General features: G+C 42.5%; 1 pseudogene; it reads left to right on the top strand.

Annotated features, from left to right (window-relative positions):
* Positions 1-21,712, top strand: part of LOC149970846 (uncharacterized) — a 44,288-nt pseudogene extending 22,576 nt beyond the window's left edge.
* Positions 21,713-23,372: the final 1,660 nt, after the last annotated feature.

Below are 23,372 nucleotides of genomic sequence, written 5' to 3'. Positions count from 1 at the left end.
AAAGAGGCGCTAGCACTCATATGGGCGCTACCACACTTCGAGGTTTATGTCAGGAGTAGTACCTATTGTGGTCTACACCAACTATAACCCTCACCTGTTTGAGGTTCACGTGTCCTAATCAGAGGATAATGAGATGGGTGTTTATCTTTACAAGCATTTCATTTCGATGTGCGGCACATCCGGGGGATTGCTGACGCGCTCTCTCGTGCGCCCGGTTCCTGAATGACCACTGTTATTTTGTGTTTGCTCCTGTCTGTTCCCTTCAGGTCTTTCCTCCTAAAGGTTGCTTCCTGTCCACAAAGGTTGCTGAGGTCTGGGTAGGACGAGGTTAGCTGGGGCAAAGGGACACAACGGCTTTATTAATTTGTTGTGTGACTGGTATCGTGTTCCGTGGTCTTTGTTGGACCCCAGTTTTAATGGGGGGGTGACGACCGTGCCAAATTCGCTCTTGTTCTCCTCAGTCGGTGGGCGGAGCTGGGAGGGTCGTCAGCGAAATGGGACACACCTGGGCTTGGGTGTGTCCCAGGATAAATGCACCTCTTCCCCATTAATTGAGGAGACTCTCCATGCAGACACACTGTTAAGAGTTTGGTTTTGGCCATTTAATTTGTTTGCTTTGGCACCTTTTAACATGCAAACACTGATTACATGCACCATTGTTAATTGTATTTAGTTGATTTAATAAATATACACTGCTCAAAAAAATAAAGGGAACACTTAAACAACAATGTAACTCCAAGTCAATCACACTTCTGTGAAATCAAACTGTCCACTTTGGAAGCAACACTGAATAAATTGCACATGCTGTTTTGCAAATGGAATAGACAACAGGTGGAAATTATAGGCAATTAGCAAGACACCAAATAAAGGAGTGGTTCTGTAGGTGGTGACCACAGACCAGTTCCTATGCTTCCTGGCTGATGTTTTGGTCACTTCTGAATGCTGGTGGTGCTTTCACTCTAGTGGTAGCATGAGACGGAGTCTACAACCCACACAAGTGGCTCAGGTAGTGAAGCTCATCCAGGATGGCACATCAATGCGAGCTGTGGCAACAAGGTTTGCTGTGTCTGTCAGCGTTGTGGCCAGAGCATGGAGGCGCTACCAGGAGACAGGCCAGTACATCAGGAGACGTGGAGGAGGCCATAGGAGGGCAACAACCCAGCAGCAAGACCGCTACCGCCGCCTTTGTGCAAGGAGGAGCACTGCCAGAGCCCTCAAACGGTCAGAAACAGACTCCATGAGGGTGATATGAGGGCCCGACGTCCACAGGTGGGGGTTGTGCTTACAGCCCAACACCGTGCAGGAGGTTTAGCATTTGTCAGAGAACACCGAGATTGGCAAATTTGCCACTGGCGCCCTGGTGTCTTTACAGATGAAAGCAGGTTCGCACGTGACAAACGTAACAGAGTCTGAAGACGCTGTGGCGTTGGTGGATGGAGCGAGACATGAATTCACAGAGTCCTCAGACCCCTTGTGAGACCATATGCTGGTGCGGTTGGCCCTGGGTTCCTCCTAATGCAAGACAATGCTAGACAATGCTAGACCTCATGTGGCTGGAGTGTGGTTAGTGTTGTTTTTCACTTTAATTTTGAGTGTGACTCCAAATCCAGACCTCCATGGGTTGATAAATTTGATTTCCATTGATAATGTGTGATTTTTTTTTTACCCTAGTAAAACTGACTATCCTACCGATCCTCGACTTTGGTGATGTCATCTACAAAATGGCTTCCAATACTCTACTCAGCAAACTGGATGCAGTTTATCACAGTGCCATCCACTTTGTTACTAAAGCACCTAATATACCACCCACCACTGCGACCTGTATGCTCTAGTCGGCTGGCCCTTGCTACATATTCGTCGCCAGACCCACTGGCTCCAGGTCATCTACCAGTCCATGCTAGGTAAAGCTCCGCCTTATCTCAGTTCACTGGTCACGATGGCAACACCCACCCATAGCACGCACTCCAGCAGGTGTATCTCACTGATAATCCCTAAAGCCAATACCTCGTTCTGCCACCTTTCCTTCCAGTTCTCTGCTGCCTGTGACTGGAACGAATTGCAAAAATCGTTGAAGTTGGAGACTCATCTCCCTCACCAACTTTAAACATCTGCTATCTGAGCAGCTAACCGATCGCTGCAGCTGTACATAGTCCATCGGTACTATCTCATCCCCATACTGTTTTTATTTATTTATTTACTTTTCTGCTCTTTTGCACACCAGTATCTCTACCTGCACTTGATCATTTATCACTCGTGTTAATCTGCTAAATTGTAATTATTTGCCTACCTCCTCATGCCTTTTGCACAACATGTATATACTCTTTTTTTAAATAAAAAAATGTATTATTTCTGTGTTGACTTGTTTATCGTTTACCCCATGTGTAAGTCTGTGTTGCTGGCTGTTCACAATGCTATGCTTTATCTTTTTTTTGTGAAGAATCAACAAGTGGGACACAATCATGAAGTGGAACGACATTTATTGGATATTTCAAACTTTAACAAATCAAAAACTGAAAAAAATGATTCATCCCCTTTACTTTCAGTGCAGCAAACTCTCCAGAAGTTCAGTGCTGTCCTGTCTCAGAGGGGTGAAGACAAGAAGCTCCGCTCCACCCTTGCACCTTCTCACACCGGCTTACCCCGGCCGAGAGGAACTACGATGTGGGGGGGGGGATCATGAACTCCTAGCGGTTAAGATGGCATTGAAGGAATGGAGACACCGGCTCGAGGGGGCTTCTCACCTGTTTCAAGTGTGTGACGTAGAAGTCCGTCACTGGCCGCGGGCAGCATTTGGTTCTTTAACGCACACACATATTCATCACTCCTCCCTGCGCCATTATACCATAAGTTAACAATGTGGGTCGACACACAAATTAACTTCTGTCTTGGTGCAGGCATTTCACACTTGTCAATGTTCATATTTGAGAGATACAATAATTATTATACTTATCAATGTTGTGGATGAGCACATTGTTTGTTTGTTCTGTTCCTCTCTCTCCATCTCTGTAGCTTCCGGGTATGCTGGAAAAGGACCCGAGCTAAGGGAATTGGGTTGGCTTTATAGTGCCTGTCCCAAATGGCTCATTAATGCATTGAAAGAAAGATAGTCAGTAGTGATGTAATGTTGTAAATGTTATGTTGTGATATTGTTTAAAAACGTGTTGCAATGTATATCCTTTAGTATGTTTAGTTCATGGAAAATGTAGGTTTGTATTGTTAATTGATTAATTAATTAGGGTTAATTGTTCTGAGGGGAGGGGCTAGCCCTACAAAAGGAGCCTCTCTCCAGTCTCTAAGGGCATTTTTTGGATTGAGCTGTGGATGGGGCAGCATTGTTGTTAAGCTGTCCCATAAGGTAGACGTTGATGGCAGTACTGTTGTTTTTTGTTCCGGAATCACTTGTAAATAAACACCTTTGCACAGAAGAACTTTTGCGGCTCCGCCATCTTTTTATTTTGATAGAGGTTAGGTTATCCAGTTTAGCCTTCTGGCCTACTCTACGTGACAAAGTGCTTACGGACCACAACAAATCTGGAGTATATCCAGCAGGCGAAGTGGTTGAACTCCAGACAAGCGCGATGGTCTCTTTTCTTCAATAGATTCCAGTTTATCCTCACCCATCGGTCGAAGAATCTCAAACCGGATGCCTTGTCCCGACTCTACGCTCCTGCCATTCGAGACACTGACATGCCTGCCCTTCCTGCTTTTAAGATCGTGGCCCCGATCTCGTGGCAAGTTGAGGATATCGTGAGATGAGCTCCAGCTATCGAACCGGGTCCTAAAGGAGGTCCTGCCAATCGGTTGTTTGTTCCCAAGGCAGCGAGGACCCAGGTCTTTCTGTGGGGGCACTCCTCTCGCCTCACCTGTCACCCGGGCGTAGGTTGCACCTTGGAGTTCATCCAGCGAAAGTTCTGGTGGCCCACCATGAAAGACGTTGCCACTTTCGTCAAGGCCTGCCCCGCCCCGTGTGCTGCCAGGATTTGGCCAGGGTTGTTCCGGTTTTGGTCACTAGATGCCCCCATTGTGCTTTTTGACCCTTTTGTTTTCCCTTGTTAGTTATTATTTGCACCTGTGCCTCATTTCCATTGATTGTATTTAAACCCTTAGTTTTCCTCAGTTCTTTGCTCTGTGTTTGAAAGTTAGCACCCAGCCCCAGTGATGCTGTGAACATTTGTTGCTCCAGTTGGACTCTGTACTCTTTTTGTTCTTGTTTATTTATATTTGATTATCTTTTGAGGCTTTTTCCTGCTGTCTCTTTTTGACTTGGAGGATTACCTTTCTCTTGGAATTACTTTTGATGTTGTGGATTTTTATTTTTGCCTGAAGAACTTTCCTTTTTACTTTAATAAAACACTGTCGCAAGTACTGCTGTCTGCCTCATCTTCTGGGTTCTGCCGACTATTCGTGGCTCAGTTTGCTAAGTGACTGTTTCTCACACCGGAGACCCGGGTTCGTAACCAGGTCCTGACAGTGGGCTCTGTTCCAAGCAGAATATTGTGCGGATAGACAAACATCAAGAGCGCCCATGCCGTTAAGTTTGGGACTGGAAGAAAGCTATGCTAGCTAGCCAGGATTCTACCGCAAGACAGCAGGCCGAATCAGGGCAGCCCAGTGAACCACGATGGAGCAAGTCTGCATCGGAGAAAAAAAAAAACAGTGAGAGGGATGAATTTGCTGAGTCATCCAGCATTTGAGGGTGAGGGGAATGCACTTTTGTCTGGGTAAAAACCCTTCATTGAAACGAATTGATAACTCACAGTAGTGTTTCCCCGAGTAAGGGGATTCTTCCGTGTTATGTCACAGTGCAAGGCCGATGGACTGTGTTCCCTGGAGAATTAGACGTGCTTCTGGGTGGTATAGCCCCATCCACATTAAAAATGTACTGTGCCGATGTTCGAAGTTTCCTGAAATATCTTAGAGTTTAAGCCGAAAAGTCTGTGGGCTAAAGCCAGTGCAATTAATTGGTGTTACTCTACTTGGCAAAGATGGATCGTGATTCCCGGCAAAGTACAGAGCAGAATTTCGCAGGCGCTGCAGAGATGAGGTGCTCAGTGCTGCAGTGTTAAGGTGGTTTGTTCAGCTAAGTGCTCAAGCTATTCCTTCAGTTCTCAGCAGACTGGCGGTCCGAGCAACCTGCTCTGACAGACGTAGGTTTGTGGCTCTCATGACCAGCCGGTTGGCCATATTTAAAAATAGCACTAGACGATCCCCAGTCATGTTCAGTGAGAGGGATTTTACGGAAGTAACCCGGTAAAGTGGGGGTTACCAGCTGTGTGTTGCAAGCCACAAAACAAACTATAGCATTGGGGAGTGCACAATTGTTATGTTGGAGGCATAAACGCTTCCATCAGATCAGGCCTCATCCGAGTGTCATCATCTCAGACAGAGATCCTTTTTTACATCCTGTGGCAAAATGTACAATAATCTAAGGGAGTATGTGAGCCAGATATTTGCAGAGTTCGGCATTGGAAGTAGTGACCTTCGGTAAACTTCAACGAAGCGTTGCTACAATGAACTTTAATCAAGGGTCGGTTGTGGAGCTGTGGCCGACCATATGCGTCACTCTGGAAACAGCAGTACTGGTACCATAATTTGCCTCGGAACGCCAGCCGTGCCCAGTCACTAATTTAGGGACAAATCAAATCCATGAGTAACTGATGAATTAAGTACATTTCTTTGAAATTCACCGGTCTGTGTGTGTCATTTGTTCATGGTTAAGAATGTATGGAGGCATAGGGATCTTAATGACCAGGGTGTTATAGGGTACCAGGTGCACCGAGCTGAAATTACAGGCTGAGATGGCAGGCAGGGGGGACAGAAAGAGTAAGACCAGAGGCATGGAGATCTGGAGACACCTGGTAACCCGTACAATCCCAGGTGTAGAACTGGACTAAGTCATTTCTCAGCATGGTTCCCAGGTGCAGGGCCCCCTCCCCCAACCCATGTATAGAGCCCTATTCCAGCCATTGTGGGGGGGGGGGGGAGAAGGGAGAACCCTTGGACTTTGGTGGGGGTTGACAGTGAGCAGTCAGAGGAGCAGCAGCTGGTGGACGAGGGTAAGCATTCGGCAGTGGCGAAGCAGCAGGTGGGGAACGAGAGTGAGCAGGCAGCGGCGGTGCCGCCAACTAGTCAGTGGTGGTGAAACAGTCGGAACCGAGGGAGCAAGGCTTCGCCAGGGGGACTTCAATGGACAGCGAGAGTGATGAGGTCAAAGGTCGGGGACCTACCCGGAAGCGAGTTGAAAAAAATACCATTTGGCCAATTTATGAACGCTTCATTTTGGGTAAAAACTCTTCAGAGAAACACATTGAAAATAGTCGCACCAGTCTAAGAGTACGGGAATTCCTACACATTATGTCAGAGGGCAAGGCCGATGAAGGGCTATGTTCCATGGCTAATTACAGACGTGTGTCTGAATGGTATAGCCAATGTGAAGACCGTGGTTTGGCACCATCACGTTAAATCTATTGGGCCGATGTTCTAAGTTTTCTGAAGTATCTTTTGCAGTTCCGACCGAAGAGTCTGCAGGCTAAAGCCAGTGGAATTGGAAAAGTCTTACTCTGCTTGGCAAAGATTGATCGGGATTCGTGGTAGACCCAGGCAGGTGCACAGGGCAAAATGTCACAAACGCTGTAGAGACGTGCTCAGCGCTGAGGCATTAAGCTGGTTTGTTGAGCTAAGTAATCAGGCAATTCCGTCAGTTCTCAATAGAGTGGAAGTCAGAGCCACCTGCTCTGACAGACCTAGGTTTGCGGCTCTAATGGCACTAGGCGATCCCCAGTCACCATGTTCAGTGAGAGGGATTTTACGGAAGTAACCCGGGAAAGTGGGGGGCTTACCAGCTGTGAGTTGCAAGCTACAAAACGAACTATAGCATCGGGGAGTGAGGAATTGTTTTGTCGGAAGAGGAATACACTTGGCTTAAAACGCTTCCATCAGATCAGGCCTCATCTGAGTGGCATCAGACAGAGCTGCTCTTTTTCACATTCTGCGGCAAAACGTACAATAATCTCGGGCATTGGCAGTAAAGTGACTTTGACGAAGCATTGCTACAATGAACTTTAATCAAGGGTCGGTTACAGACCGCGGAGCCGTGGCCGACAATGTGTCACTCCCTGGAAACGCTGGCACGGCACTACCAGTACCATCATTTGCCTCGTAACGCCAGCTGGGCCCGGTCACTAATTGAGGGACAAATCAATCCATGATTCAAGGTCAAGAGAGTAAGCCAGTCAGAGTGCCTTGTCAGGCTTAATGTCAAACATATATAGTCCTGGATGGCCATAAAAGGCCAATGGCAGAGCTGGGCCTTTTAGGTCCACAGGCACATGATAAAAATTGAGCAGTTCACCCTAGGTGGGGCTTGAACCTGGGTCAGCCGATGACTGCTACACGTTGAACCGTCGCCCATTGATGGAAAAAGTTGCAGAAGTGAGCTACAGGTACAAACCTAATTAGTCCCATCAGGCCCTTGTAAAATAAAAATCGAACTTGAAACCCTCAGTTTAATATCAGGGAGCTCTGCTCCAATTGGTTTACCCCGCTGCCTAGGCAGCGAACAGCCTGAGAAATTATGCACATACCTACATTTCACTGTATACATTTTTCCAAACTTGAGTTTAATTGGTGACTGCGCTTATAGTTATTGGCTTCTGTAAATGTAATTTGAGTTCTGCTCAGGTCAAGCATGCTCACGTATTTAAAGCCTATGGAGAATTCCTTGACAAATTCCATGTGCTTACACTTGTTTTTTTAGTATAGAATTTTATGCAAAACGTATAAGAAAACTAGTATTAGGCAGGCTATCAATGTTTAAGCTATTCTTCATGGTGCCAGTGAAGTTGAACATCTCCAAAAGCATAGGTTTACCATTTCCTTGCACATTTAGGGCTAATTATTGTGCCCTTATTTAATAAAAACCCTGGCTGGCTGTTGATGTCCTAGGTCAGATATCATAATCATTATTTTAGCTCACACTTCAATTGAAATATTACGGGGCAACCTATACATTTGGCAGCCAAGCACGAGTTAGTGGGCACGAGCCCATTGTCTAGAAATGACATTGAAATATCTTCATGCCTACAATAAAAACCTCCAGGCTTATGTCATGAGTCAATTAAAGTTGAAAAAAAATGTGGCAGTTCGGAAAAACTAAGCTTGTGTGAATCATCCTCTGTAATAATGCACACTTGGATAATAATTACATAACTAATGTCTCCAGTAATACCCATTCAAATAGAGCTAGATTGTGCTGAATCATCCCATGGGATCCTTTTACGGCTGTATACAGAAATATCACTGAAATATTCTAGTTCCTACACATCTAATATTAAATTGACGAGTAAATGGGCAGCTTCATGCTCATCTCAGTCTTCTAGAACGCCAACGTAATTGTGCGCGCGCATCTGTTTCAGCGTGTTTTGGGAGTTGAGAAAAAGTCTGCTTTCAAATCCAACCACAAGTCGGAGTTGATACCAGGCACCACTGCCATAAGTGTCTTTTGAGCGCTCATATCTGGGCACAGCAGAGCTTCATAGTAGGTAATTAGAGCGATTACCACACTCAAGCCCCCATTTTGTTACATTCCCCAGCAATAAACTATAAAGGGGGAACAAAGTGGTTCTAGGAATGGTTCTGAGAGACTCATGGGGGTGCTGATAGTTAGCAAAAACTAGAACCTGCAAGACACCCACCATGAGCACCCACTAAACCTGCCCAATAGGCAAATAAAATAAAAACCCACATGAACATAAAAACAGGAAGCAAACCAAAAAGTGAAGAAAAAATAAATAAAGAACATCTATAAAGGATTGTTTAAAATAGGGAGAGCCAACTAAAGGTGTTAACCCTCCACATCTCACAAACCAACTGGAGGACTGGCCAAGCCCCCCCTAAATATCCCCAATGCCAGCACAGGTGAAACAGCTTTCTGACTAACGAGATGACAAGCCAGCACAGGTGTCACACATACTAACGAGGTGACACCAATCAGTGCACCCAACACATTAAAGTCCAACCTTGAAATACAAATGGAAAAACCAAAGTCTGTAACACCTTCCATAGAATTTCCAAACCCTGGTCTGGTCTTTTTCGCTTGGTGTTCCTGGAAGTATTGGCCTGTTAGGCCTCTGGGTTTAAAAACTCTGTGCTACTATGGCAACATATAACGTCCACTTCATAGGATGCCACAGTTTACCCTTATTTTTCATTAGTCTAACTTTCCCACCACGAGGGAACACTGACCTCTATTAGACCCTTGGAAAATAATTATCCTGTTCCAAATAATCCATGCAACTATAGAAATATGATTTATGGTCCTTGTCTAATTTGTGATTGGGACACGCACAATATCGTTTCAATGTGAAATGTGTTATTCAGAATTACTAACAAGATTCCTCCAACGAGCAAACAGGACTGTCGATGTGATAATGCAATTTTAGAAAATAGAAAAGTCCTACTTATATAAATTATACTAATAAAATGCGTCAGACTTTGTGAAATTGCAAGCATGGGCTCGTCAGCCTCAAAGAGTCACATGAAGTGGGAAAGACAACGCTGCATCCTGTCCCTGACCTAGCCAATTGAAATAAATTAGGCCCTAATCTATGGATTTCACAACTGGGAATACAGATATGCATCTGTTGGTCATACCTTAAATAAAAAGTTAGGGGTTGGTCCTGTATATGGAGGTCCTGGGTTTGACGTGGTCACATGGTCTGAGGCTGGTTGAACGTATTGCAAAATTCCCTAAAATGACGTTGGAAGCGGTTTATGGTAGAGAAATGAACATTGAATTATCTAGCAACAGCTCTGGTGGCATTTCTGCAGTCAGCATGCCAATTGCACACTCCCTCAAAAACTGAGACATCTGTTGTGGTGTGTGACAATAACATTACGTTTTAGAATGGCTTTTTATTGTCCCCAGCAAAAGGTGCACCTGCGTAATGATCATGCTGTTTAATCAGCTTCTTGATATGCCACCTGTCAGGTGGATGGATTATCTTGGTAAAGGAGAAATGCTTACTAACAGGGATGGAAACAAATGTGTGCTCAATATTTGAGAGAAACAGCTTTTAATGAGTATGGAACATTTCTGGGATCTTTTTTTCAGCTCAGGAAACATGAGACCAACACTTTACATGTTGCGTTTATATTTTTGTTTCCGTGTATGTATCTTTATTGCTAGCCAACGTTGAATTACTGCATGGTTTTTTAGCTAACCTAGCTAGTTAGCTGGTTGACACAAGCCATTTCGGTCTGCTCTAAAATTCTCAAAATATCTTGCCGTGCTAGATTTATTTGTATTGTTTTATATATTTCACGGTACTATTTTTCCTTACAGTAATACCTTTCAGCTTTCCCACTCATGGCACAGACAGGCAGAGAAGCACAAAGGGATGGGGTGCGCAGCAGGAGAGGGAGCAAAATTGACACATGGTGCTATGACGTTGCGGTCATCTAGCGACAAATCAAGAAGCCAACTGTTGGCAACACTGAATGGAATTCCAGAGCTGCCAACTCTCACTCACGCATTGGCCGAGACACGGCTTTAACCCTTGTCTCATGCTCACATCCCACACCTTTTATATCTCACACATTGAAAAGTACTGCCTTTAACTTTTCAAATATGCTCCAAATTGTTTTGAAATCACAGCATCTGAGACTGCAATTTAACATCACATGCGGAACCGCAGAACAGTGAACCACAGCACATTGAAGCAGATGATTGCTCTAGTTATACAGTTGAAGTCGAAAGTTTACATACACTTTAGCCAAATACATTTAAACTCAGATTTTCACAATTCCTGATATTTAATCCTAGTAAAAATTCCCTGTCTTTGGTCAGTTAGGATCACCACTTTATTTTAAGAATGTGAAATGTCAGAATAATAGTAGAGAGAATTATTTATTTCAGCTTTTATTTATTTCATTACATTCCCATTGGGTCAGAAGTTTACATAGACTCAATTAGTATTTGGTAGCATTGCCTTTAAATTGTTTAACTTGGGTCAATGTTTCGGCTAGCCTTCGGGTAGCCTTCCACAAGCTTCCCACAATAAGTTGGGTGAATTTTGGCCCATTCCTCCTGACAGAGCTGGTGTAACTGAGTCAGGTTTATAGGCCTCCTTGCTCGCAAATGCTTTTTCAGTTTTTCAGTTCTGCCCACAAATGTTCTATGGGATTAAGGTCAGGGCTTTGTGATGGCCACTCCAATACCTTGACTTTATTGTCCTTAAGCCATTTTGCCACAACTTTTGAAGAATGCTTGGGGTCATTGTCCATTTGGAAGACCCATTTGCGACCAAGCTTTAACTTGGTGTCTGATGTCTTGAGATGTTGCTTCAATATATCCACATAATTTTCTTTCCTCATGATGCCATCTATTTTGTGAAGTGCACCAGTCCCTCCTGCAGCAAAGCACCCCCACAACATAATGCTGCCACCCCTGTGCTTCACGGTTGGGATGGTGTTCTTTGTCTTGCAAGCATCCCCCTTTTTCATCCAAACATAACGATGGTCATTATGGCCAAACGGTTCTATTTTTGTTTCATCAGACCAGAGGACATTTCTCCAAAAAGTACAAACTTTGTCCCCATGTGCAGTTGCAAATCGTAGTCTGGCTTTTGTTATGGCGGTTTTGGAGCAGTGGCTTCTTCCTTGCTGAGCGGCATTTCAGGTTATGTTGATATAGGACTTGTTTTACTGTGGATATAGATAATTTTGTACCTGTTTCCTCCAGCATCTTCACAAGGTCCTTTGCTGTTGTTCTGGGATTGATTTGCACTTTTCGCACCAAAGTACGTTCATCTCTAGGGGACAGAACGCATCTCCTTCCTGAGCAGTATGACGGCTGTGTGGTCCCATGGTGTTTATACCTGCATACTATTGTTTATACAGATGAACGTGGTACCTTCAGGCATTTGGAAATTGCTCCCAAGGATAAACCAGACTTCTTGGCTGACTTTTGATTTTCCCATGATGTCAAAGAAAGAAGCACTTAGTTTGAAGGTAGGCCTTGAAATACATCCACAGGTACATCCACAGGTACACCTCCAATTGACTCAAATTATGTCAATTAGCCCACCAGAAGCTTGTAAAGCATCACATAATTTTCTGGATTTTTCGAAGCTGTTTAAAGGCACAGTCAACTTTGTGTATGTAAACTTCTGACCCACTGGAATTGTAATACAGTGAGATATAAGTGTAATAATCTGTCTGTAAACAATTGTTGGAAAAATGACTTGTGTCATGCACAAAGTAGATGTCCTAACCGACTTGCCAAAACTATAGTTCGTTAACAAGAAATTTGTGAAGTGGTTGAAAAACGAGTTTTAATGACTCCAACCTAACGTATGTAAACTTCCGACTTCAACTGTATAAGGGATCAAGGTGTTGAACTTCTTCCGTCCCCTTTCTCTTTCTTGGCTAGCCAATGACTAGACCTTAGCTAGCTAATTAGCAGAGTAGTAGACATTTGTACTTTGTATTACTTAGCCTTGATAATTGTTTGTACAGTATGTCGACTTTGGTGTCTATTTCAGACCTTGTGGCATTTTTTCAAGGATGAACAAAAATCACTTTGTTTAGACATCTTCATTGTATTGTATTTGCATGACCAGAGACAAATCTTCAAAGGCACAGTATTTATTTATTCAGAGTGGTGCATGGATTCACACAGTCTTGATTTATTGTATCCTTCCCATTGTATGATTGGCATGTCAAGTGATAGAATCCCAAGTTATCAATTAAAAGTTTATGGAAAAACTGTACTTGTCCTAGTGAAAATTACACAGCTGTAATGTTATCAAATCAAACTGTTTTATTTATATACCACATTTCTTACAACAAATGCATTTCAAGGTGTTGAAAGTCATGCACATTCTTTCCTCTTGGCAGGTCTCAATAGGTGACCAGGGGATTACCTCTACATCATGCGAATTAATGCCCCTGTGGAGCTCATAAGTGGAACCATGTGGCTGCATTGGCTATTTTTGTGATTCACAATATCGGCTGTATGGATGTGGAATGCAAGTGGAGGAATCCAGCTGTGCCCATCCAGGTGCAAGTCAGTGGAAGACCTGTATCCGGCCAAAGACTGCAGCTAGGGGTGTGTCGAGTAGCCTATGTCGTTGATAATGGAATACAACTAAGTAAGTAAATCATATGAATTTTTATCTATCAGGTCACTTAACAATGTGTGTGAATGAGTAAAGGAATAGAGTGATAGAGCAGTAATGCACCCTTGAGGTATAGGCTTTACCTTAATTTAAAGCGCACTTCTGGATTTTCCGATCACGAGTAAATACGATAAACTGCAAAACAATGACAGTGTAGAATTGCAGGAAATTAACTATAAAACTTTCTCTCCGCTCTCAAGGGTGCCACCCGCGGGGCGGGTGCAATAGATGTTCACTAGATGTTCACTGTAAGCAGACCGGCGAGTCACAGCGGCCCATTTTAAAGAAAGCCTCATCCAATTCAGAGATGCAAACTAATCAATCACCTTTCAGTGAAAAATCACTGTTTTGAATCCAAAATTGGTAACCTACGTGACTTGTGTAGATCCGATGACAAAAGTAGTTATTTTTTTGGGGGGGGGCTGGCTTGTCTAATACTTGCGTTTGGGTCACTACTGGAGCAATATGGTCTGTTTCCAAGGCTTGAGCCTGGGCTCAGTCAGTCGTCAGTCGTTCACATAACAACAGAATGCAGCCAGGAAACTGTTGAGAAGAGACAACCAACTTGTGAGTTACAGCATCAGCGCACGCTCTGGAAAGACAGCAGAGAGTGGTGGAAAGGCAGTTTTGAATGATAATGAAGAGGTAGGTGAGAAGCCTGGAGACGGAACTGATGATGCGTACTTTAACGCTAGAGTGCAAAATTGAGGCCTGTCATGACAAATAATGTCCCCCGGCCAAATAGTGTCCCCCTCTACGGCACAATGGGATTCGATAAACTTTTAGCGTCCGTTGCTATATCAACGGTGTGATGAACTAATGATTAGAATTTTAGAGATCGTTACAGCCTAAATTACGTTCTTTTCATCATTGCTATGCAAACAAGGCTGATTTATGCGACAATTTCGATGCTTAAACAAGTTTTGTTTAGCTAATAAAATGAAAACATTAATTCTAACTGCTTTTTGGTATCTTGTTAACATTGCAACATGAAATCCATGTCTTAAACGTAGCTACGTTTCAGGAATGGCAAAGAAAACACTTAATCTCCTTGACACATTAAAATAACTAACATTACAGATCACCAAGTCAGCTAATTTCCACTCCTTTCATTTTCAAATCTGTTTGATTCATACACTGGCTTGTCTGGCTGTAATGTATTTATTGAAACCTGTGCCCTTCCCTTGTCTACACTGAAATAATATCATTTCAGTAGTCCTCTATTATGATAAAAACATATATCTATCTCACATAGCTCATTGGTACACCCTTGTGAAATATATATGTATCTATTGTAGGTCATAGGATACAACCGTGAATAATGTGGAACAAATAAAAACCATCAAAGGATACCTTACAATTTACAACAATGAACACTGAAAACCGACCTGGCAATATTTAAACTTGTTTAAAAATGTTTGGTACAGTTGTGTCATTAATTTATTTTCACCGATTTATTTTTTGTACACTCACTCACATGGCACTCGAACCGAAATGCTTAATTCTGGTGTGTGGAATAAAGAGGTGGGTGCTGTGTGGTTGGGAGGTTCTGCCCAGTGTTGCCAACTTAGCGACTTTGTCGCTATATTTAGCGAGTATTCAGACGCCTCTAGTGACACATTTTTAAAAAGTCGACTAGTGACAAATCTAGCGACTTTTTCTGGTGTTATTGGAGACTTTTGGAGACTGACGTGAAAGCACGTATCGTTCTTACTCTTCTCAACGAGCAGCGGGTACTGCCGTGGGCCCCACCCCGTCCCAACGCACAGGCGGCCCAGTCCTCACGCAGCAGTCCCTCCCAGCTGCAGTCAGCGCAGGAGATGTTCACCCCTCCACGTCCAGACTGCAAATGAATCGCGCATGCGGGAAGCCGCCGCTGGCTAATCTCGCTCTTGTTTACATTCAGGGCGGAATGTAAAATGTTCTTTGTCTAAAATAAATCACTGCACAAAAAATAAATCACTGCTTTTGACTCACACAGCCTCAGTCACTTACTCACCTTGTCCACTGTGTGTGCGCCTCTCTGTGACATAAGCTAAACATCTAGCTGGCTAGCTCATCATGTCTGTCTAAACTGTACACTCAAAAATACAGAAAGGAGATGGAATCAAACCCTGAATTCAAAAGGCTGGTTGAAGCTGTTTATTTGAGATGATACACCGGCATACTGCCTGTTTCTACGCCAAACTTAGTGATGTAAAACAAAACACATGACAACTCAAAATTATACTCAAAACGCAAAGCCTTATATAACAGTTCCACCAAAAATAAGCTGCCATTTATGGTTAAAAAAGTTACTGCAAAAAAGGCTGAGGCCACCATGGCATTAGCTATTGCTGAACACTGTCCATGCTGGCATGTGATCACATTGGAGAAGCATGTAAACTGCTTTCTCCACAGTGCTGCTACCTACTTCAAAATGCACAGGACGAGGTGCACAGAAATGAATAATGATGTTCTAGTACAATACTTTCTGGATGAGTTGATCGCAGATCTGCGTGACCAGCGTTTCAGCCTCCTCCTCGATGAGTCCACGGATGTAAGTGTTTCTAAGTACCTGGGGGTTGTGATAAGGTACTTTAGTGACACCAAGCAGACAATTGTATCAACATTTCTGGGGCTTGTTGAGTTGGAGGGAGGAGATGCCAAATCTATAGCCAGTGCTGTTGTGGCTTTCCTCGAGAAGTGTAGTCTTAAAAAAGAGAAACTCCTGGGGATAGGGACTGACAATGCCTCTGTTATGACGGGGATTAACAATGGGGTCCATAAAGTGCTGAAGGTAAGGCCTCAACTATCTGGTTCTTATTTGCTGTGTGTGACACTCTCTGCAGCTTGCTTATTTGTAGTTGTAAACATATTTAGGGTGTTTTTTACTCACTTTTTGTCTCTCTCACGATGTTATTCCTCTCACCTAAAGTGTCCATCACAATTGCATGCACATGGCCAATTATGCAAATTAAGCGATGACATAATTTAGCGACGTTTAGGACAGCCAATAGCTACTTTCCTTCATGAGGAGTTGGCAACACTGGAACTTCTGCCTGTCACTTGTTCTCAATAGCCTGAAATACTGAATTCTGGTGGGTGGAATAGAGAGGAGATGGGTACTGTGTGAGTGGGAGGTTCTGCCTGTCACTTGTTCTCAACAGGCAGTCAGTCTTGGAAGGTGGACTTGAAAAGGGAGATTGCAAAGACCAGGCACTGATGCTTTCTTTGTTCTGAGTGTTTGCAGTGCTAGTGTTTTTAGTACATCGGTGTATCTGACATATTATATGGCCAGTATGATATGGATAGCAAACTTTATTAGCAGATAATGACAACATGACAATAACAGTAGCTTTATATGATGAAATGAGATGGAGGAGGGGATGAGATGAGTGGGCAGATTGTCCAACAATCAAAGTCACTAGATGCAGAATTTCATCTGGAGGGAAAGGAGAGAAAGAGTTAAAGGATGAGGAGAGAGGAAAGAGGCAGAATCGAGATGCTTGATCAGGTGCTACGGCTAGTTCTTCCTGTCACCCTCCATCTCTCTCTGTCTTTCACTCTCTTCCCACCTCTCTCTCTGTCACTTTCTTCCTCTTGCTGTATGGGTCTCTCTGTCTAGCGAAGACATCTAGTGAAGGGCAGTTGGAGTTACCATAATTGCTTACACCTATTCATTTGATTGATCAGGGTTAATTTATAGCTAGATACCTCTAATAAAATGTATAGCTAGTGACATGTAGATGACCAACTAACGTTAGCTAGATGAAAAATGGTTGTTAAATGGTTGTACATAAATCCCTCCAGTTATGTAACAGTAATAGATAACGTTACCCTGAATTGTGAATTTCTCTACCAACCTACGAATGTTGCGCCTCTTGTCGAGATCAGTGGTGCCTTCGCCTGGGTGGAAAGACAAAAGAAAATCTCCTCGGGGGATGCCGTTGAAGTGCAAGCTACATACAAACAAAAAGCTCCTACAATAACAGTTAGCTACTATAGATAAACAGAAAGCAGCTACAATAACAGCTAGCTAGTTAACTTAGCTAACATTATCTAAATAAAACTGTCTGGCTGAGGTAAATAAGTAGCTAGTGTCATGTCTGTGACCATCATTAAATGTGAAGACTTATTTATATCATCAGTTCTCTAGGTTTAATTATTACATGATTAAACTAATCATGTAAACATGAATTAACTAGGAAGTCGCGGCACCACGGAAAATGTTGATTACAAAGTTTAGAAAGAATTTGCTCCTTCTTTTGTAGTGATTGATAGTCTCTGACTTCTTTACCATTCGAGACATCCGGCTTACCGTGGGTCTCTTTGGCAATTGTAGTTTAAACCACTTCACACACCGGCATGTTTTGGTCTCGTGAATTTCATCAGGAGTGGGTTTTTATACACTTCAGTAGAAAAAGGTGGTTCCATGACGCTGACGTAATGTCATGCTCACGTAGGCGTGGCCATTGATTTGGTTCACTTTATATGTCACGACTTCCGCCGAATTTGGCTCCCCTGCCTGTTTGGGCGGTGCTCGGCGGTCGTCGTCACCGTCCTACTAGCCACTACCGATCCCTTTTTCGTTTGTCTGTTGGTTTTGTCTTATTAGTTTCACCTGTGTGTATTTTAGTTTAATTAGCGTCCTTATATATAGTAGGTTGTCCCGCCCTTGTTTTGTGCGGGATTGTTTTTGTTATCCTGTTATATGGTGGTTTTTCGTGTGTTTTATTCTCCGGACTATTTTGGTCCTGTGTTAGGGCTGGGTATTGTATTCGCCCTGTGTGTTGGCGTGACCGTCGTTTGTGCGCCGGAGAATAAACTGACAAGTAACTGAAACCTGCTCTCTGCGCCTGATTCCACCCACCTTAGTAATTCGGGACATTATATGAAAAACCTATACTCTCATTTAGAAGGTTAACATCACATCTTTTCACAAATAGTTTCATTTTTAATCACATACGTTTCACAATATTTAGATTTAAACCTGATAGATGGGAAATTTACAGTTATGTGTGTTTCCTGTCTTTCATGAGATCACCAAATAAAACACACTCTTCATAATGGTCCCCTAAGTGTCCACAGTCCATTCCCACATTCTCAAAAGTAAGAATATTTTTGGTATTAAAAGTTTGGCCAATAGAGGTTCTTTGTTCTCTTAGACAAATATATGGTAATGAAAGTGTTCTCTTTCCGGTCTTTTCGGGCCTCTGAAGCAGCAGATTGTCACCGTCTAAAACACCGTCCTTGGAGAGAAATTCTGAGGTAATAATTTAGCATGGAGTGAGCGAGCGCTTCTGAGGTGAAATAGAACTAGAACTGCCGGCTTCCTCCTTCCTTCGCGACCGCTACGAGGTAACCAAGTAACCAGATTAGCGACGAACACTTCGGTTCATTACATAATCCGGTATGAATGTTGTAAATTCTAGCAACAGAAGTTAGTTCATTGAATCCCATTGTGACGTAGAGGGGGACATTATTTAGCATGACTATGGAGGAGCAAGATGACCAAAATCTAAAATAAATGAATTCATAAATAAATAAATATGCATGTAAATGTAAAAATAAATTAATGTACACAGAAATCAATCAATACATAAACACAGTTTGATATAAATGAGTACTTGTGCACCATTTATTCCTGTATTTATTTCCCTATTTATTTACTAATGTCAACTTTTATTAATGTATTATTTCTGTATTTCTTTGTCCCTATGCAAATGATGAGGCTGTCAATCAAACTATATCACTGTGACCTTACTCCCATTGGTTGATTGGCATCAGAGTACGAAGATCAACTTCACATGCATGGTTGCTATGACACAGACACTACGCAATATGGCTACAGACATGCAAGAGATAGCCAGAGATTTGAGAGTGTTGGCTAACCTAGCTGAAAATGCTAGTGCTGAATCTGATTATTTACTTTTTTGTGTGGAGTCTCTAGCTGACAATTAGTTCCAGTTAGCTGCATCTACTGACACAGAGGTTGACCCTGTAGTGTTCAGCAATTTGGATGAAGTATGCCATTGCCTGAATCTTTCAATCCAAGATTCAGATGCCACCAGAGCAATTGGACGTCCTGCTCACATACTTAGCCTATGGATGCTGCAGAAGGTTATTTGTTAGCAGGTTTGTCTGTCCGTGACCTTGCAATTCTTTTTGGGGTTGGTGAAAGAACAGTTTGCCGTCGAATAGCAGAGCATGGGATAAGGTGAGTGCACCTGATTGTCTTGCGGCAGCCATCCCTAAAACGAATTGGTGTGTGAATGCGTCTTGAGGTCAAGGGTGACATTAGCTGTTTTGTCTGTACATGTTTTTCCAAAATCGTGTTTGATATGGAGTTATGTACCCATAACTGTCTTTCAACTTTTCATAACAGGTGTTACAATATTCAGTTTCATCAATGAATACCTTTTTGTAAGGAAGCAACTCCATTTGGTAGTTGCCAGTTAATCTCAGCTTGTAACTATGGCAAGTAACCAAACAGATCTCCAAGCCATTGTTAAAACCTGCGCCAAAGTCACTGGTGTGCCCCTCCGTATCCAGGCCTCGTTCTATAAGCAAACCCTCATCATCTTGGGGGACGTTACCCATCCCCTGCATTCACAGCTGAACTCATGCCACTAAGGTGGTGCCTGCACTTCATTAAGTGCTCTACTAACCGCCACAGAGCAACGTTTATGCCAGAGGCCTATTCAACAAGCTGGGACAATGATCAGGAGGTATTTGTTATTTATTTGTTACTAATTCACTCATCATGTCCATTTGCATTACTGTCTTGAAGACTTTGCACTTGTGCAATGTGTAAAAAGCCTCTGTAAAATGTCAGTCTAAGAAAAAAGAACACATCGATCCAGTGATTGAAGAGTGCAGATTCTTTTAACTATGTTAGTTGGGACCTTTACTATTCCAGTAAACGAAACAATGCAATTTCTTTATTACAGATGGTGATTTGTAGTTCATGGTGGCATTGACGGTTTTAGCCGTCTAATCGTGTACCTCAGCGCCGCCTCAACAGTGCTGAATCGCTTCCTTGAAGCAGTCAACCGCTATGGAGTGCCATCGCGCGTTAGGTCTGACGAAGGAGGAGAAAATGTTCATGTGGCACTCTTCATGGTGTCCACCAGAGGCCTAAACAGGGAATTCCCAGTCACTGGTAGAAGTACACACAACCAGAGGTATTATATGTTTTGTAATAACTGTGTATAATTTCACACTTCTTCAATTCAACCTTTATTAGCTTAAATGGCCAATTATGTTTGGTTAATATGCAGAAAAACATGTTTAAGAAGCAAATGAGTTATCAGATTGACATTGTGGTTGTTTTATGTTTGAGTTCACATGCTAAATTGAGCGGATTAGTAAACATTCCTAGAACTTTTTTGCACAGAAAAGACTGTTGACAACTGTGGTGATTTTATGAATAACAATAATGACATTTCTCTTTCCCCCAACTCTTTCTCTCACACTCTTCTGCTTGTCTCTTTATCCAGGATACAACGACTGTGGAGGGGGATGTCTTTAAGGGAGTGTTGGACCTCTTCTATACTTCTTTCTGAAACCTGGAGAGAGAGGGTCTACTCAACCTAGATGAAGAGATCCACATCTATGCCCTGCACTGGAGCTTACTTCCACAGATACAAAGGCACCTGCAGTTCTTCAAGGACGGCTGGAACCACCATCGATTACGCACTGAGGGGAATCAGTCACCACTGCAGCTATGGAATCAACGTGAGGGATATCATGACCCCCTCCAGGTTTGTACTTTAAACAATGTTAGCAAGTACACTTCTAATACATAACACACAAATGTGTAAGTATGAATAAGTATGAATGTAAGCAGCAATCAATGATGAAAATAACAATATAATTAAATTGGTAAACATTATTTTACCACAATTTATTTAACATGATTAGAGATAAATTCCAACTTTTTTTTTACACTGCAAGCAAACACTGTATTGCCATATGACCTTGTTCTTGAGTTTTATTGTGCTTGGCATTCCTTTATTATTTGCATAGAAAAGACATGCTCATATTTTACTGTCGAATCTCACATTAGGTTGACATGGAATACGGCATTGACTGGGGAGGTCCTTATGGTCACCATCATGAAGGAGTCACAGTCCCTGAGGTTCAGCTTCCATGGTCATTGACTGGGGAGGTCCTTATGGGCACCATCATGAAGGAGTCACAGTCCCTGAGGTTCAGCTTCCACGGCCATTGACTGGGGAGGTCCTTATGGGCACCATCATGAAGGAGTCACAGTCCCTGAGGTTCAGCTTCCACAGCCATTGACTGGGGAGGTCCTTATGGGCACCATCATGAAGGAGTCACAGTCCCTGAGGTTCAGCTTCCACGGCCATTGACTGGCATGGAAGTGCACACATTGCCAGAGGTTATTTTCCCGGTGTCTTAAATGTCTAAAGACAGTTGCCATATTATCAGATACAATTGGAGATATTTAAAAGCCCGGGTCTGAGAATTCAATTGATTTTAGTGTTTGGATTGGTCAAATTATGTCCAATAGAATTTCAAGTGCTGATAGATTCCATGTAACAGCAAATGCTGTTTGAGCTGTTTTGGCAAGTTCCCACTGAGTCATTCACACTGACTCAGTGTAGAACGACTTGAAAGATAAAACAAGTGCCAACTATTATGATACAAACAAACTGTGATTTCTGACAAAAAAATAAGTTGGCTTTAGCTAAAGAAGGTTATTTACAAAAACAATGTTAATTTGAACAATTGAGTGCCACTCATTCAAACTCAACATTCAACAAGCAAATCACTGTAATAAGAAACTATAAACTGAACTGTGAGTGACATGGTCCTCTGTAAAATGTGTTGTATATGGCTGATTTAGTTCCAAAGCATTTTACCTCCCAAAAGAATGAGTGAATGTGACGTAAAATCAATCATTGATTGTCTGACAACTTGTCTAGGTTGTATTCATTTGCCGAAGCGCTTTACTTTAGATGCTGTTTTGTGAAAACTGTCATCACCATTTTTGAGTTTGTCTTTGAAAATTGGGATTTAATTCCAAAAGACATCAGGAGGAAGCATGGTAAACAAACATTACTGATGTTGACTTGTGGAGCCTTTAGAAAAGGGTGTTCAATAACTGCTCAATTCTGTTCTTTAATTCGAATTTGTACAGTTTTCCCTGTTCCCATTGACTGCCTCAGTAAAACTGAGGTGAGAAACAGTCAATACTAAGACATGCTGCTGTCTTTTACACTAGGGAGCAGACAGACCATCTGAAAAGTTCAACTAAAGAGTATAACGAAAAGTATCACTTCAACTTCAGCTGAATGTATTCTTCATGACTGTTTAAAAAAATACATTATTTTTTTTTATTTCTGGTGATGTACGTCTAACTACCAATCATGAGACAAGCAAACTCAAAACCATTGTACCGGCACCCCCCTGTATATATTGTTCTTATTTTATCTGCTGCTCTTTAATTACTTGTTACTTTTATCTCTTATCCTCTTGAGTGTAGGGGGCAGTATTTTGATGTTTGGATGAAAAACGTACCCTTTTTCTCAGGCCCAGAATCTAGAATATGCATGTAATTGTCAGATTAGGATAGAAAACATTCTAAAGTTTCCAAATTTGTCTAAATATTGTCTGTGAGTATACCAGTACTTATATTGTAGGCGAAAACCTGAGGAACATCCAACCAGGAAGTGCTGTTTTTCCTGAAACTTCTATGTTCCATTGCATGCCTTCCCTCCATTTAAAGGGATATAAACTAGATTCCTTTTCCTATGGCTTCCACATGGTGTGAACAGTCTTTAGACATAGTTTCAGGCTTTTATTCTGAATTAGCGAGAAAGATCACATCGCGTCATTAGATGGCTGGGTGCCGGCAGAGTTTTGCATGCGTGAGCAGCTTGGAGCAGACATTTTCTCTCACTCCTATTGAAAAAGCTATGGTCCGGTTGAAATATTATCGATTATTTATTGTAAAAGCAACCTGAGGATTGATTATAAAAAACATTTGACATGTTTCTATGAACTTTACGGATACTATTTGGAATTTTCGTCTGCCCCGTCGTGACCGCTCGAGCCTGTGGATTTCTGAACATAATGCGCCAACCAAATGGAGGTTTTTGGATTTAAAAAGGATCTTTATGGAACAAAAGGAACATTATTTGTGTAACTGGGAGTCTCATAATTGCAAACATCCGAAGATCATCA

Source organism: Oncorhynchus mykiss, chromosome 28 (assembly GCF_057628025.1).
Source record: "Oncorhynchus mykiss isolate SJ-2025 chromosome 28, ASM5762802v1, whole genome shotgun sequence".
NCBI lineage: Eukaryota > Metazoa > Chordata > Actinopteri > Salmoniformes > Salmonidae > Oncorhynchus > Oncorhynchus mykiss.
The sequence above is the reverse complement of the archived record's forward strand: the minus strand, read 5'-3'. Positions and strand labels throughout refer to the sequence as shown.